The sequence below is a fragment of the Apodemus sylvaticus genome, chromosome 9 (assembly GCF_947179515.1).
Source record: "Apodemus sylvaticus chromosome 9, mApoSyl1.1, whole genome shotgun sequence".
Lineage (NCBI taxonomy): Eukaryota > Metazoa > Chordata > Mammalia > Rodentia > Muridae > Apodemus > Apodemus sylvaticus.
Window position 1 is genome coordinate 84,043,978 of NC_067480.1, and position 12,202 is coordinate 84,056,179.

General features: G+C 45.4%; 1 protein-coding gene across 3 annotated transcripts in view; it reads right to left on the reverse strand.

The window, feature by feature from the left end:
- The window catches only part of Adgrf5 (adhesion G protein-coupled receptor F5), a 96,076-nt gene that overhangs the window by 56,725 nt on the left and 27,149 nt on the right, over positions 1-12,202 (reverse strand). Inside the window, exon 1 of one of the 3 annotated variants that reach the window (XM_052192410.1) lies at positions 10,657-10,916. The exons of 1 other annotated variant lie outside the window; for it this stretch is intronic. The gene's annotated coding sequence lies outside the window, so the exon portion shown is untranslated. Of the gene's footprint in view, positions 1-10,656; positions 10,917-12,202 lie in introns of those variants that run through there. One more of the 3 variants, XM_052192412.1, reaches the window with a different exon arrangement.

The window sequence follows — 12,202 nt, forward strand, 5'->3', positions numbered from 1 at the left end:
CTATCCCGAGACCAACAGCTGGGAAATATGGTCTAATTCCCAGGATTATCCCCATCATACTGAGCAATTTCCTTGTCAACCCAGACTTTGTCTTCCAGTCTATGAAGGCACAAGAGGCAGAAGACAGGAAAGAGCGGGCTGATGTCATGTTCCGGGAATAAGTCACACACTTATTGCCTCTGGGAATAATTCCCAGCAACACACGGACCATGCCATGTCTGGCTTCTCAGTTGATGGTGCCTTGAAGAGTGATTGTGCATCACAAAAGGCACAGTGAAGACCCAGTCTGTTTTCTAGAATCTAAGAGGACCCTGCCCTGAAGACTGGCTCTTCTCCTAGAATCCTGCCAGCAGCCCTGGATAACCCTGTTTGATTAGGGGGGAGGAAATGGGCCTCCTGCAGGGCTCAACTCCAGCTCATATAATGGTCACATCTAGGTTGTGACTACCATCTGTAGACTACCACAGGGATGGCAAGGTACTTCCAACAGGGCCATCGTGGGCTTCTTTTCGGAAACGATTGGCTTTGGTACACTTCACCCAGCTCTGCCTTGCCATTTTCTCTCATCCACCCCTCATGGAATACATGCAGCCATCTTAGATTTTCAGATGAAGACACCAAAGCTTAGGGCTAATGATCTCCCAGCCAGCTAGGGGTGGAGACCGTTGGAGCCAAGGCCATAACCGGTTAGTGATTCTTTAAAGTCCAGCTAATCGGATTTTCCTACAGTCTGGAGAGCCATGTTGCTAGGACTTCGGATAACTGCAGATGGTAGTGGGGATCACAGTTCCTGGGCACAAGGCAGGGAAGCATGCGCAGGGTGGGGCTACACTCTGTGAGCTGATACCCTCTAGGCATCACAGTTCAAGCCTGGAATTCCAGGATTCCAGAAATAAAGGCATGAAAATTTGGCTGAATAGTGAGATATCATCTCTAAAAATCAAAGGATTGCATCATTTAACCCTCCAGGCGATCGACCCACAACTCCGTGAGACAACTATATCATTCCTACTTCACTTCCCAGATACAGAAGTGGAAACTTTGTTCAGGGCTCAGAGCCACATGGCTGGTACTGGATGGTGGAGAAACTGATTACCAAGTGACCTATTGTACCAGGGGAGGGGCATTTGGCCCAAGAGAATTTCTTGTTGAAATAACAACAATAATATATGGAAAATTTTCTCAACATGGAGCAGGTAATCAAAATATGCATTCGCGTGGCCACCAGTTACATCAGTTGGCCTTGGAAAATCTTTTAGAGACATACAATTCCTTAGATGTTTTGCATCTTGGATGCATTCTTCAATCTGATTGAAGCCATCTGCCTCTAATGAGTGACTTGGCCCAGGCCTCCCTGCCTGACCTGTGTTACTATGGCAACAATAGCCACCATCCTTTTCTTTGTCCCTGACTCTACTTAGATAAGTCTTTCTTCACACCTTTCTCTCTAGTCCTTCCCTGTTCAGTTCCTAATGCTTTATAAAATAAAAGTCCTGTCTCTGGTGCCCAAGGCCCCCACAATCTGACTTTTATTTTTAAATAATGTACTTAATAGGCATTCCCCATTTTTCCACTACTGATGTTGGCCGATCTAGCGGTATCTAAAACAGTGCAAGAAGTTTTTTCCAGTGTTCATACAAAAGCAAAAAAGTCAAACCAAAACCATAATTGAGGGTGGACAGGAACAGTTATCAGCAAACTATTTTTAAGTGGTTGGCAAACTAAGATAATCCTGCCATTTACTTGGTTCATTAATCTTCATCTCTTGCTGGCCCGGTAGTCACTGGTACATTCAGAGTTTACCCACCCACCGTGTCCAGGAAAAGGCTGCCTCCTAATGCAAGTCCCTTGATACATGGAGCTATAAATAGTCCCACTCCCTGAACACCTACACACACTAATGCAGGCCCCGCACCTTCCTGCCTGCACTACATGTATTATTCCATGAAGCTGTGACTCCATCACCCATCTATTTATGCATCCATTTATTAGGTCCTGACAAGTGCCGGGTGTTCCGCTGGGCTCAAGGAAGTGGCAGCCACCTAGACAGTGAGTCCTGTTTCCATAGAGCTTCGAGTCCAATGAAGGAGACAGATATCATTCAAGAATCAGTTGCTCAAGTCACTGTAGTATTCACAGTTCTTGAGCAGTAGTTATGTACCCAGTGATGAGAACCAACTATATTTAATCACTTCATCTTTATAACAATCCCACTGGAGTATTTCAGCCATGCTTTCTAATTAACAGTATGATCTAAAATTAACTGAGTCACATAGTGGTTGCTAAAATAACTTTGAGCAAGAATTTAAATGTAGGAAGCCTAAATCCAGCGTGGATCATTTTAGTTGTGTGTTTAACTTTCTAGAAAGCAAAACAAACAAATAAACTAACTTACTAACTAACAAAGACCTGACCCAGTTTTGAGTTTATGGAGGATGTCCAGGCATTGTGTTTAAATAAGCTAAATCTGAACCATACATTTCAATTATCTTTAGGAGGGAGAAAGAGAGAGTGAGTTAGTGAATTAGAAGTTTCCAGGTCAAAAACATCATGTGCAAAGGCCCTGGGGTAGGAGAGAGCATGGTTCATTTAAGGAGCTATAAGTGGGTCAGAGTACCTGGACATCAAAAGAGCAGAAGGCAGATATTCTGTGAGGTGAAAGCCAGGGTTGGCAGACCTGATAATGCTGACGACAGGATTTGTAAGATCAAATAAAGAGACGGATGGGAGAGAAGGCTGGGACCAAATCCAACAGAATTCCAAATAGTTGAGTCCAGGCCAAGAGGATGATTGCACCTGGATATTTAGGAACAAGGTTAGAGTGACAGGAGGTAAAGGATACAAGCCACATCCCTGCACACTTATAATCCTGAGTGTTTGAGAAGCTGAGGCAGGGGGAGTCTTGTGATCAATACCAGCCTGAGCTACAGGGTGGGACACACACGGAAACCTAAGGCAATGAGCAGTGAGGATGATGTGAGCCAGGGAAGTTTGCATTTGGGGAGGAGGGTGTGGCCAACAGTGTCCAGAGATGCTGAAGTCCATGGAGGAGGATCGGAGGATGCTCACGGGGCCTTCAGGCAGGATACGCTCTCATCCACGGTGAGATGGTGAGATGTCTCATTGGAAATGAAGTGGTGACCATCCTGGGAAGACTTGTAGTGTGTAGTGTATAAGAGGTAAGCAATTGGAGATGGTAAGCACAGGACACCAGAATGTGCTTACAGTGGTCTGGGGGTGGGGTGGGGTCCTTCATTTAGCACCACATCCTTGAGGGCTGTTGTGTCAGCAGCTCTCTGTTTATGAATGGGGTGAATTACATTGCACACTAGGATGGTTTCAAAGAAATCCTTGACTTTGACTCAACTTGGCCTTGGCTGGGGGCTCACTAAGGAGATATACTATCGGGGGCTTGGAAAGTTCTTTAGGACCTCTCCCTCTCCCTCTCCTTGTCCCCCTCCTCCTGCCCTCCCCCCCTCCTCCTCCCTACCTCACCCAATCCCTGTCCCTCTCCCTCCCTCTCCATTCCTCCTTCCCCCTCCTTCCCTCCCTCCCTCTCTCTTCCTCTCTCCCTTCTTCCCTTATTCCCCCTTCCTTCCCTCTCCCTCCTTCCCTCCTTCTCTCTCCCTCCCTCCTTCCCACCTTTCCTCCCCTCCCCCATGTCCCCTGCTTTCATGTTTTCTGAGACAGTGTTTCTCTGTGTAGCCCTGGATGTCCAGGAACTCACTCTGTAGATAGGCTAAACCTGCCTCTGCCTTCTGAGCACTGGTATTAAAGGGGTGCACTGCCACAGCCTGTGTTGGCAGCTGTCTCTTTATACCCTTTACCTCCTTGCCCTAGGGTACAGATTTGGATCTCTTTGAAAACACATCCTTACCAAAATCAAGACTAGACTGAAGTGGTATGTTCACTTATGAAATGTAAAACAGAGTTCCTAGAACACAGTGGTGATGGTTCCTCATTTCACGGGCAGCATTACATGCTAAGATTATTTCTCCTGTTTCCTGGGGATGTGGCTCCATGTCAGAGCCATCGACTACCCTGTACAAAGATTTGAGCTTGGTCCCCAGAATTGTAAGAAAGCAAACAATGAGAAAACAGCATTTGCACTGGGGAGATGGCTGGATAGGCAATGAGCTTGCTGTGCCCGTTACCTGCCTTAGGATCCCTAGCACCCATTTAAGATAACTGAGCATGACTGTGTGTTCCCATCACCCCAGCTCTGGGGAGGCAGAGGCAGGAACCTCCCTGGGGTTCACTGGTGGTTAGCCAGTCAGGCCAACTACAGACTCCAGGTTCAGTGGATCCAAAGCAATAATCACAGTAGTAGGGAGGTACAGAAACAGATACACACCCAGTGTTGACCATTGGCTGCCATGGTCAACACTGCATCTACGCCCACACATGAGGGTGTGCATCTTCCCATAGATGTGAAAGTGCAGAAAGTACACACACACACACACACACACACACACACACACACACAGAGAGAGAGAGAGAGAGAGAGAGAGAGAGAGAGAGAGAGAGAGAGAGAGGAGAGAGACAGACAGACAGAGACAGAGACAGAGAGAAAGAAAAAGAGACAGAGAGAGAAAATGTCTTCATTCATCTGCATGATGCTTGAGGCTACAATGTAGCTGGGATGCTGTCCATATATAACCTCCCTCCAGATCTACAGAAGTGCAGATTCAAAATCCTCAAGTGTAGCTTTGAGAGTCTCCCAACAGACTGGTATTTACAACTGCAGGGCTGATAAGACTTATCTTTGCTGACCTTATTTAATTCAATGACTCATCCCTGGCACACGCAGGCTTGCAAGGTAAATATTTATTCAACACAAACGCGAAACACAATGCCAATTAGAGGATTCTATTGAAGAGCTTTTTTTCCCCCTTCTATTTAATTTTCCTTTGCCTTGAAATAAGATTCTGTAGCAGCATTGTGTCCCAGCAGCTCGGGGACTATCTGATTACAGACGAACATTTGTTTGTACACAATGGGATGGAGTTTTCCAAAACACACGACACATGTGTTGATTCTTGATAACCCGTTAGCCTTCTTGCCTCCTTGTAAGTCCCTGGGAGAGTTTAACCTTTAGGCAGAGATTATCATCTTAAAAAAAAAAAAAAAAAACACGAAGTTCCTAGCTGGGCGCGTATCTATTCTATCTCATAGCTTCAACATATCACAAAGGGGTTTCCCTGCACCAGGCAGAACAATGTCAAGCAGACATTCCAACTGCAGACAGCACGGGTAGCCCTTTGGTTGGCCGTAGGGGTAGACTGAGAAGGAGTCCTATAGATTAACTGCTGTGGGATGAGTAGCTAAAAAACAGCAATGGTTTGTGGCCACCCATCAGAAAGGCATCTTCTGGGCCAAATCTTAACTATTTCACTGCTGGATTGTGGAAAACTCAGAACAGTAGAGATTTGTCGTGTGATTTAAGATACTTCAACGTGCTGGGCTGGGGAACTGACTCGTTTATTAAAGAGCTTGCTGTACAAATCTGAAGGCTGGAGTTCAACCCCAGAGCATCACATAAAACAGCAGGCTTCAGCAGTGAGTATCTGTAATGCTTAGGTGGCACTAGAAAGATTCCTGTGGCTTGCTGGCCAACCACTCTAGCTAAATTAGTTCAGTGAGAGATTCTGTCTCAAAAAATAAGGTGGAAAGTGACTGAAGGAGATACCAGAGGTAGATATTACCCTCCACACACATGCCTTCATCCATTCACAATACACACACATATGCACACAAGCACACACGCACACACATGCACAATTGCGCACAAATACTCCAGCATGTACACAGTTACAGAGCCATCTTAGCCTTCTGAAGTCGCTCCTTTCCATCCCTGGCCACACCACCTGCCAGTGATCTGGCACGGCCGCCCTTAAGTCTCTTACATTTTTATCTCTCCCTTATGGGATATTGTTCAATTTTAACAACAAGCAGTATGCTGCATGAAACAGAAAAAAAAAAAAGAATTACTTAATTTTTTTTCTCTGAATGCAATATTCTCAGATAACCGTCCTTTTCCAAGATGTCTTAATTGTGACCATGTGACTTTAGTGTTTCTTATAAATAGTGCTTTCTATGAAAGAACTTGGCAATATATCTCCAGTGCTCTCTGGTTTCTCACCTGTGTCCCCTCCTCTATGACACCCTTCTCCTCCCCCTATCCTCTCTGCTCCCCTCCTTTTCTCATCCACTACAAACACCATAGCCTGGGTCCTACCAATACTTCTCCTTCAGTTTTGGCCTTTCTTTCTAGACACCTTTGGGAGCATGTCCAGCTCTCCAGTTTAAACAGTTGGCATATGTGAGAACACTCCAAGCCTTACTTCTACGCTGCCCTATTTGTTAAAATACTGGGCATCTAACTCCAGCAGTATCATTTCTATCTGGGTCTAAACTTGGCTCATCCAAAACAGAATCTGCTGTCTTCTGGGCTACGACTTTCTTTCCTACCCAACTCTTCCTGGATTCGGTACCTGCTGGTTTCATTCTCTTGACATGCAGACCCAAAGCCCTATGATCATTCTTGGGCACAAGAAGCAGACAAGAGGAAGGGGGTGCCATCCCACTAGCAGCTAAGTAACTGATGACACTCTCAGCGGTCACGGAGCTTTTGTCCAGCATGGCTGTTACCCAGTCACATCCAGATGGTGGCAGTAGACTCCTGAATGCCCCCTCCCCCTTTCCCCTTACCACTAATTCTACACAACAGCAACTGATAAATTTGCTCAGAATGAACTCCCCTCTAGAGCACCACTGTATCTAATTCAAGCACGTCAGTCATTTCAGATGCCCCAAGATGCATAGACAACACCAACAAACAGGAATGAACGCAGAGACCGAAGGCAAAACCAGCTCAGCCAGCATTGTCTCAGCAACAGGTCTACTCACAAGCTTTGACTGTAGCTTCTTTTACAAAATATGGCACAAATACTAACAGTAAACGTGGGTTAAATAGATTACCACCTCTGACAGTTATTGACAACTGTGAAGCTTCTTTTTTTTCTTTCCGACCTTCACACATTGCCCCCCCCCTTTAAACTCAATAACAATGGCCCATACCTTGTATCAAGCACACCTCCAGACTCGATTTAAGGCTAAACAGCCACATACATCAGGCTTACTTGCTCCTTATGATCCTGTCTTATGAGAACCATCATTGTCCCTACTTGTATAGTGGAAAAAAACCAATGCCTGGCTAAATTATGCAATATACCCAGGTCACGTAGCAAGTCGTAGTGTCAGAGTCAGAGCCTGACTCTGTAACCCTGGCAGCACATTGTGTCTCATAGTTTCTTCAGGGATGTGTTCTTCTTTGAAATGCACCTGCATTTCTCTACCTAGCTGCTTTTCTGACCTAATGGATCACTGAGCACTGCTTTTACGGCTTTTGGAGTGCATGATAATAATTAGGCAAATAAACTCTGAAGTCAGACTGCCTGAAATATAATTATGACTCAATTACCCACTAGTTATTTATTGTAAAATAATCTACTCAACCTTTGTATATTTGTATATTTGTTCAACTACAAAATAAAGATGATACTAACACAGGTCTAAAGGCACAACTGAAAAAGAGTAATCTTTACAAGGTGCTGGACATGGTGCCCAGGACACAGTAAGCACAAAGTGAATATATATTACTAAAATTCTTGGTGCTCGCTCCTTAACTCATGTTAAGAGTCTAAATCAATTTCAGGGCAAGATCCCCTGTGTTTTTTAATCTTGCAAAACCTTGAGAGCCTCTCTGGAGTACCTGATTCCACAAGGCTGTGATTTTAAAATCTTTACTTTCATAATTAATTATCTTTTAGGAAGTAAGCAAGATTCCACTTCTTTTGAAAATGGTGACCAGAGTCAAACAACATGAACTGAAATACAGAACTGGCAAGCCACCCTGGCGTTTACGATGTGCCCACAGCCAGTTCATGCGTTTAACAGAGCACATCCTGTTTACTAGAACATTTAATCAGCCTCCATAGGATCTGAGAGCACCAGGAGCTAATGTATCTGTGTCAAGTCAGTGGGGTCATTCCAGTTGAAACTGGAGAGACAATGGCACTGTGGATGGAAATGGGAACGTCTTCTCCCTCCTTGAAGGCCAGGATTCTAACTCAGGGTGCTTACAGCTGAGCACAGCCCCTGCTTTTCAGAATCATTCCCGGGTAATGTTGCTGGTAACCATGCCGTCCCATACAGTCAGGATTCACATTCTTGACCTTGGGAGTGTAATGGAACCAGAGGGGAGACAGAAGAGCAAACAACAAATATGCACAGGACCCTTGCAAAAAGGGTCTGATCCAACGGGACCGTGAAGCGTGTGGACCTTCCTCTGGTTATGGAAATCTCCTGAGGCCGACAGCAACCGACAGCAGGTACTCTTGTCCACAGCTGTCCACGTGATGCAATGATCCAGGGCCCGTTCGCAACCCCCAGCAAAGCATTCCCATGCTGTGAAAGCAAATGTGCTCAAGAGAATAGTATCAATTCTTCCTTATCCTTTTATCTTCACATTCCTAGCTAAGAAAGGGGCCGACGGACTGAAAAGAGATCTGAATTCTCATCCCGGAGGCCTGCGAGAGAGTCACTGTGTAAAGCTGGACAAATCGCCGCTGCTTTCCTATTCTCGCGTCTCATCTTATTCAACAGAACAGGAATCGGATGCCAGTTCTTACCTGTAGCCCGGCAAAAGAAGGGGCACGGGTGCCTTCTGAGAGGATGAAAGGTGTGTTTGAGTTTAAGAGACTGAACAGAGACCTTCTGAAGACTGGTCGACCTCACTACTCAGAAGGTGACAACCTGCATGACTTTGTGACCACCCTGAGATGCCACGGAGCATCGTGTAGCGCAGAGTGATATGACTGCATTCTGGTACAGCACTGGGCTACCCAGCCTGTACCAACCCCCACACAGGTCAGTGCAGTGGACTGAGAGGGTTCATTAGCTTACTGACTGCTCTGGAGAGGAACTATGGAAAGCAAGTTGAGCAAGAAGGCCTAAAGCAGAATTATCAACACCAGCAGCCCCAACTGACAGCCCCCAACCCCAGGGTTTGGGCTGTGGACACCTTGGATACATCAAGACAATATGAACAATTGAGTGAGTGGTTATTATTCTCAGGGATTTTTTCTCATTTTTTTCTTCCTTGCTTTTTCTTTATGAAGGCCCCTCCCCTTCTCTATGATTCATTCGGATTTATTCATTGGGATGTTTTTCTTAGTCTTTTATCTTTTTACAATATATAGTGTTGGAGCAGATACAGAAGGACACCTTTTACAGACAAAATATTTGGAAGATGATTCATCAAATAAAAATCCAAGTTTCCCTGCCTTCATCCAGCCTTCCCTTGGTCACACACTTCATCAAATTAACTGATTTCTTTACTTGCCCTCTTTTTAGTTCTAGAATAATGCTAACTCTGGTGTCCTTCAAAAAATGCCCAAGCTGCTAACTGTTAACCTTAAAGTTTCATCATTAAGAAGTTGTTATTAATATTATTAAGTGCAAAAGCAACACCAAAAATAGCAAAATAGTAAAAAGGAGAGGGTTTTTTTTTTTCATACTTTCTACATTTTAACAAGCTGGGCATGTTCCTACTGTGTCACGTTACCTTCCACCGAGGAGTTATTAAGTGTCATCAAAAAAAATTGACAGTGAGAACGTGTGGGGGCCTCATCCTGGCTTATTCTAAGAGCCAAGAAGAACAAAACAAACAAACAAGTTACCTGGTACCACACAGAGTTCTTGAAGGGATAGTTTGTGGGGGGAGGGGAAAACATGTATTGAAGAGTATATAATTTTAAAACTGTCAAGAACCCATCTTCCACAGCAAGAATCTACCCATATACTCCTATGCAATTAGAAAATCAATGGTTTACCTCAGACTTCCAAGTTCTTTGGACATAGATGCAGCAGGTCTGAGGCCAGCCTTGTCTATAAAGCAAGTTCTAGGCCAACCAGGGCTATGAAGCAAGACACAAGACCCTATCTCAAAAACTAAAAAACAAACAAAATAAAAACCAACCAACCAACAAACAAACAAACAAAACAACAAAAACCAACTCTACTAGGCCCCTTCGAAAGGACAAAGAACTATAGTTGAGTTGTACAACCTGACTTCCTACAAAATACAAGAAAATACGATTTAAGTTAACTGTACACTCTAGAGATTTCTACAACATTCAAAGCAAGTCTGACTGGTTCTAAAGTCCAGGCGTTTTAACTGAGCAACACAGAAGCGCCTCTCACCTCAGCCGGGCAGGAGATCTCCGTGCCCCACCCAGGCACTGTCTCGGAGCTCCTTCAGCTACTGAAGTGCAATCTCCTCTTGCTCCAGGCCACCACCAAGGCTGCCTGGCTATCACCGCCGTACTGGCTCTCCAAAGCTCCTGACAAGTTTGGGAGGATTCAGAAAGCAATCCTTGCTAAAGAGAATATCCTAAAGGCTCCCAAACTGGAGGGAGACACCCCCTTAACCCCGGAAGCAGGCCTCTCACTGTGGACTTCTACGTTACCTGCCTATGCTAAAGATAATCAGTCAGAGAATAACAGGGACGACGCAGAATGTACAAACGCCTCAGGTTGCCAGAGGTCTGGCTGCAAAGGAACACGGAGCACAGAAAGAGAAGAATCTGTTACCTGCCCACCACCGTTGTCGTCTCCAGGCAAGCGCCTGCTCTCAACGAATGTCTAGAAACTTCTCTGTTTTTCACTACGGGGCCATTGGCCCCGCAGCCTTCTAGGGGGAACCTCACAGACAGTCGGGAGGTAGTGGGGCAGGCATCATTCTGAACAGGTCTGGCCTCAACTTTTGCCTCCGGGAGCCGCAGTCTTCCAAGCCTCACGGAGCCATCCCCTAGAGCCTCCCCTAGAGCCTCGTCGCTGTTTGAAAAACAAGAAGCGATTTCCTGGTCCACTTCCCCGGATGGCGGATGGCGAGTGCGATTTCCCTCACGCCCATGGGAAGTCCTTCAGGTCCTCTTATTGAGAACCCTTTCCTCCAAGTGGAAAGACTTGTTTGGGCAATGCCCCTGGTTCTTGCTTTTCTTTCTCCAATGGAGGTTAAAAAAAAATATTAGAAAGAAAAACAGTGCAAATCAGATGCGCGTTAGCATTTAAGCTGAGCGATGAGGAACACCTGATTTAAACCTCCAACACATGACCATATACGTAGACTGTGTAAGGAAAATTAAAATTACCCATGAGCCCATTCCATTGTCTCTAACAGGGCCAAGAAGTCAGATGCTAAAAATATCCCGGAGGATGGGAGACCTGTCTGGAGCTTGAGGGAGACCTGCGCTTCAAATACATCACAGTAGGGGACATCTAGTTTCCAGGGAAACTGAGCATTTGTAGATCAAATGATATTCATTCCGTGACACTTCAACATCATCTCAGTAACAATATTTGAAGATAAGGAGACACGAAGAGGAGCTGGCTGGTGGGACTAGTCGGCAGGCTCCTGTCACAGGGTTTAATTGAAAACCACAACCACAATTACAGGTGCTGAGCTGAACTGGAACCTGCCTGAGCTTTCCTAACTGGGGCTCGAGGAGAAGCTGTGACCTGCCCGGGGATGCAAAGAAAGATGGGAAGTGGTATACTGTTATTAATTGTGTGTGTGTGTGTGTGTGTGTGTGTGTGTGTAAAGTAAGCAATCCCAGATAGTCCGAGTGTTAGAAAAAGCCATGTGGTCTACGGAATGCACCGGATCTCGTCTGATCTCGGAAGCTAAGCAGGCTTGGGCTTGGTTAGTACTTGGATGGGAGAAAAAGCCATGTGCTATCAGAGCATGGATCCCAGAGCCCGAATCTAAGGATTCAAACCCTGGTACCACCAATGCCTAGTCACACAGTCACATGTATATGACTTAAAAGTTAGTTTTACTGCATGGAACTGTGAATTAAAAAAAAAAGCTACAGAGAATGTTTAGGCTTTGCTGTAGATCATTTGGAAAAACTAAAGTCCTAGTCTGGATGGGCCAGGGAGGTGGATCGGCACGTAAAAGCTCTTGCCACGCAATCCTAAAGAAGTGAGTTCAATCCCTAGAGCCCAGGTAAAGGCGAATGGAGAAAGTGGACTCTATTAAATCATCTTCTGACCTCCATGCACGTGCCTTGATGCACGAATGAGCATGCATGTGTGTACATGTGCGTGTGCGCAAGCATTCGCGAGCATGCACACA